Consider the following 6,000-nt stretch of genomic DNA (forward strand, 5'->3'; position numbering starts at 1 on the left):
TTGACCGGAGAGAGCCTTCTCCTGCCCCGTAGGGCTAGCTACGACGCTGAATGGTTTGATGTAGCCTTGAGGTTTACCTTTCTCAGCCTGAGGTGAAATTTCAAGCGCTAACAGGATCGACAACTCCTTTTTTTAATGCCCAAAGAGGACTGTCACAGGGATGCATGTGTCCCATATCCTATTTCTTTTAGCAGCAAAAGGGTTGCACAGTTTATTATTGGTAGCGAAAAGATGGGGTTATCTCAAGAGTTGAGGTGGCTGATAACTTTTTTATAATGCACTTGATTTTTGTGGATGGTATACTAAATTTTTGTAATGGCTCGAGACAGAACTTGGACTCAAATAAGGATGTTCTCACTCTATTCCAAAAAGACACTGGCATGGTCATAAATGTGTAGTAATCCACTCTTTCCTATGTTGAACTGTCTTGAGGAGAGGTACGAAGGGCACAAACCCTCTTTCCCTTCACTGTCAAAACATTTCAAGACAGTTTAAAATACCTTGGTTTTTATTTAAAACCTAATTCATATAGAAACCTTGACTGGATGTGGTTACTGGATAAGGTAGAAAAAAGGCTAAAGCGTTAGAGCTACAAATGGCTTTAGCGAGTAGGGAGATTGGTATTAATTAAATCGGTCGTTCAAGCCATTCGAATTTACTAGATGGCACCTACATGGGTTCCTAAAGGTATTGTTGAATCAATCAGAAAACTCTCTAGGTGAATTATGTGGGCGGGATCCAAAGATGAAGTTGTTCCCCTGTGGGTGTAGTGGGACAAGATAGCCCTTCCAAAAGCATGGGGTTGCTAAGGTTTGAAATATCTCACCATATTTGCAAAAGCTCTTGCTACCAAGGTTGGGTGGAGGCTATTATTAATAGACTCTTATGGACATATGTTGTGTATAGGAAATACATCTTCCCTCTCTCACTGGATGAATGGATAGGATTGTCAAATAATAGGACAACAAATCATTTTATTATCTTGAAAGCAGTCATCTCTTCATTTAATGTGGTTAGCAGTGGCCTTGAATGGAAAGTCAGAAATGGGGAAAATTAAGAATATGAATGGACCCTCGGACTGGTTTTTCTAAAATCTTCAAGTTTCCCAAGAGCTTATGATAGTCCTGAATGATCAGGGGGTTATATTCCTTAATTAGATTGTTGACAAGGGTAGGTCAACAATTTGGGCATGGGGTTCGAAAAATGTTGCCCAATTGGATTTACATGGTGAATTTGTTGACCTTTGGAAAAATTATATAAACTCCCTTAATTAGAGACAGGGAGGACTCTCTATGTTGGATTCATTCCCCTTCTAGGATTTACACTCCAAAAACTAGTTACAGTTTCCATGTTGCTACTAGAGAAAGGGTTACCCTTGAATGGTGGTGGAATTTGATATGGAATCTCGCTTGCCATACAAAGTCAAGACTTTTTCTTTGGTTTCTCGTCAAAAATGAAATTCCAACATGTGACAACTTACAAAAGCACCATAACGAAGCACCAAATTGGTGCATTCTGTGTAAGGATGTAGATGAGTTGGTCTCTCATTTGTTTATACTTTTTCATTTTACTTGATTATATTGTCCAAATCAAACAACTTCTTGGGCTCAATTTGGAATGGAGGGGTGATAGTTTCCTTAATGCATGGAACTCTTGGTGGGACTCATCAAATAACGAAGCTCTTAGAAACATTTCGCCCCTCATTTGTTTAGGGTATGAATGGATAGGAATAAAGCCACTTTTAGGGATATTTCATCTATTCTAGATCTCATATCAATTAAAATCGCAACAATTTATGCCTTCTTATCACCTAAAGAACCCCGCCATGCTCCTTGCTTCATCTCTAAAAAAGTGTTCGATTGAAAAATCCCATGGTCCTATTTTGATGGAGCATCCAATGAAGATGGTATATGTGGGGGTGGTCTTCTTTTCTTCAATGAGAAACACTTAGTAAAATCAAAGATTGTTTTGGGGCAGGGGATCCAACAACTATGCAGAACTACTCTCTCTCAAACTTCTACTTTGTTGGGCTTTGGAAAAGAAATGTCATTCTCTACAAGTTTTTGGGGACTCCTTGAATGTTATAAGTTGGCTCAATGTCTTACAAAGATGGCACAACCACACACTACTAGCAATACTCGAAGATATTTTACAGCGAAAAAAACTTTTGATTATATATCTTGCTATCACATCTACAGGGATGGATGTGCCAATGGCCAATAGATGGCCAATATGGCCAATAGGTTAATGGATGTGCCAATTTTGGAATAGCATATTACTAGCATGCAACTCTATTAGTAATTTCTCTACCTATGGAAGCTTTATCACACTAGGTCATTTGGTGCAAGTAACACCCTAGAACCCAAAGGATCATTAACCTAAAGAAAGACTCATAAAAAAACTAAATTATACCTTTCCAAGTAGTAAAATGTTCTAATATAATTGTCCTAAAAATCAATACCTCAAATGTATATATCTATAATCTCAATTCATATATAGCCACTTATCACTATACCACAAATGTATATATCTGTAATCTCAATTCATATGTAATCACTCATCATTTTCTCTGCACTTTGAATCCTTAATGTGACTTTATAAATTACACGTCACGTGATTTTAATTATATTGATTAGCAAACTAGAAAAATGATTTTTAATAAAATTACAAAATTAAGCCACTTTTGTGGTGATTTTCAAGACTATCTAATTTTTAATTTCAAAATTATTAATATTTATTTATTTATTTTTTGAATAATATTATAAACCATAATTCCAAGTATACCAAATTTAATTATATTTATAAATATGTTTTAAAAGTGCATTTTGCAGTAGCTTTTCGACTATCAAGTTGCCTAGAGCCATAAACGTGGAATAACATCAAGTATTATTATTTTTTTAAGTTAAAAATATTTTAAATGTTAACGAGTGTTTTTATTTTTGTATTTCATATGTTTTATTTTTATTTTTTTCATATTTATATATTTAAAATTAAATAGTAATACTTATAAGTTAAACGGATAAATCACTAATAAAATTTATAAAAGTGAATGTGTGAAATAGTTTGTTATCACCAATAAATCAGGCTTGCATTAAATTTATTTTAACGATAACTTTATGTAATAAATATTTATTTTTAATTTTATTCTTTCCTGAAGTGGTGTTTATTTTCAAGGAATAACTTCTGTGGGCTTACCCTAAGGGGCCACACACTAGTCGGCTTAAACTACTAAGGCTAACCCTAATGGACCTAAGGAGAATTGAGCCCATCCCTCATGATAGAAGGCCAAAGACTTAGCAAGGGGGGTTTCAACCAACTGGGCTACCCATCAAGGCTAAATATTTACCATATTAAAAAATTATCTTTAATGTGCAATTGTAGGAAAAGAAACAACTTTATGCCAGTGATTCATCCCAGGTAGAGTAATAGTTACGTGTCATTGGACATATACATTAGGATAAATGAAATTTTAAGTGCATGGTATGGCGCCGAGGTCATCAAGGAGACAATTTATCAACAACATTGAGCATGAATTGGTGAAATTTAATTCAAAAGTGAATGTCATTTGGAAGTATAACTAGCATATTATGAAATAGAGGAAGGGAACACAGAAGAGAAGATAAGGTGGATGTGTTGTAAAAGGAAAGTAGAATGCTTTTGAATAGTGAATTGTGACTTGTCATGTTCCTTAACATTTCAAGGTCTAATTGTGTTCCACTAAGTTTTAAAGTCCAAATGTTTCATGTATGTACCTTTTACTTATGGTTTTCTAATTTGTTTTAGTGAAATTTCTCACTTTTATGTTTTTTTCCTCTAATTATTTATAAATTAGGGAAAGAGAGTCTATTATAAGAAAATCATTATGCTATAAGCAACCTCATGTTACAACCTTGCAATAAAACCATTGATTATGAATTTACATGTTGATTTTTAAGATGTTATTGATCGTTCTTTCTAATATCGTGTATGCGATAATGTTCAAAACATAGAAAAAGAGATATTGTTGGTCATTCCCTATCGTAGCATAAAAATATTTAGAGGGAGGAGTTGAAATTACAATTTTTTTTTTTTTTTTCTAGTTGTTTTATTTATGTTCAAGCTACAAAGAATATATACTTGATTTAGTTCATAGATTCCATATTATTATGTTTGTAGAATCAATGTCCATTAGTTTCTTTATGACTTCAATTACAAATATGTCCATTAAGAATCATAATGATATGAATGTTAAAATATGATTAACTACAAATAATATGTATGTATTTATGTCGCACAAGGCATTGCCAATTTTGCATCACACTTTCTCTTTCACTTCATTAAAAACTTCTTACATGTATTTTTCTTTTTTCTTTATAAATTTTTCAAAACCTTATTTTCCTACAAGAAGCACCATATCTTCACAAACTCAAGCTAAATATCCTAAACATAAAACTAAGGGAATCAAAAGCTAGCATGCTAAATTGGTATTATGTGTACCATTGAATTATCTGCACTTTGTTGCTTTATTACATATAACTCAATACTTCATTAAATGATAAGACAAATTGTTAGAAAATTTGGACTCCACTCAAAAATACCTATGAGTCTATCATCATTCTCCAATACATAGACAAGTCACGACCCAACCCTAGTTGTCTTTTTTGTTACATAGAATCCATTTATTTACATCTTAATAGTCACAAGAGGGACTTAGAAGGAGTGTAATTATCATAATGAAATCACTAATTAATAAATCACAAGTAAATGTATAAAAGGCTAACAAAACATAAAGAACATAATAGTATTCAAGACTAACAAGTTCATAATTTGGAATAAAAATGCTTTGAACACAAAGATTTTCTAATGTTTAAGTTTGATAAATACAATCATTGAGATTCTCTCCACTACTATGATATAATTCTTGGAGTTCTACAAAGAAATTTCCTTCTTATAAATGTAGTTATAAAGTTAGGCATTTACCATAAACATACTATAAAAGCAAATAATTCTTCACCAAAATTATTTTATATTCATACTTTCTCTTTTACTTTCTTGTCACTAGAACTTTCATGTATTTTTCCTTTTTCTTTTGTAATTTCAAATTCTTATTTTGTGGAAGAAACACCATAGTTTCACAAACTCCTAATTATACTAAACACAAAATTGAGGAAAGTCAAAACCTAGTATGTTAAGTTGGTATTATATATAACATGAATTATTTTATTGCTTATGATTATATATGTCTTAATAATTCATTGAATGCTAAGAGAAGCCTTTAGCTAACATGGACTCCATCCAAAGATAATTGGGTAAAATTATTTTCAATAATGTTTGAGGGGTGTTGGGGGGTTGATCTTTTTACTATAAATGAATCCAATTCAAAAGAAGGTACTCATCCTCATCCATAATGGCAAGCATGTCCACAAGTCTCTCATCATTCTCCCACACATACATGAGGCCTAGCCCAATTCTAATCCTCTTTTTCCCTATGTAGAATATAATTTTTTTCATCTCAAGAGGCATAGGAGAGACTAGTAAGGGGGTTCATATGTTAGAATTCTCAAGATTGTTAAAAGGCACACTTAAGGAGCTCTTTGATGGAGCCAATTTGGATTCATGAATATTTATTTTACACCATTGTCTCTTTGGCTCTATGTGTGGGAAATACAAGGAAATTACAAGATATTCTAAAAGTTAGTTCTCTTTTATAATTGTGGCCAATAACTCTTGTGAAAGCAAGCTCACTAGTAAACAAATTTAGATACTAAAGCCTTCTTCCACAAATTATTGTTTGAAAACCTAACTTGTTACTTGAAAATCATAACATTTCAATGATACTAAATGTATTGAATTCACTAAAGATTAATTATTTACTAAATTAATTTAGGACTTTTTTTTAAAATATAACTTACGGCTACCACTATTCACCTCAGCACCTCAATATGAAGATATTCAAGATATTCAAAATTTTCCTACATGTCCAACTTTACTCATCACAATTTTCAACATGTTCAAATTTGT

This window comes from Pinus tabuliformis, chromosome 9, assembly GCF_031772625.1.
Source record: "Pinus tabuliformis cultivar Carrire ecotype Pingquan chromosome 9, CPIR1, whole genome shotgun sequence".
Classification (NCBI taxonomy): Eukaryota; Viridiplantae; Streptophyta; class Pinopsida; order Pinales; family Pinaceae; genus Pinus; species Pinus tabuliformis.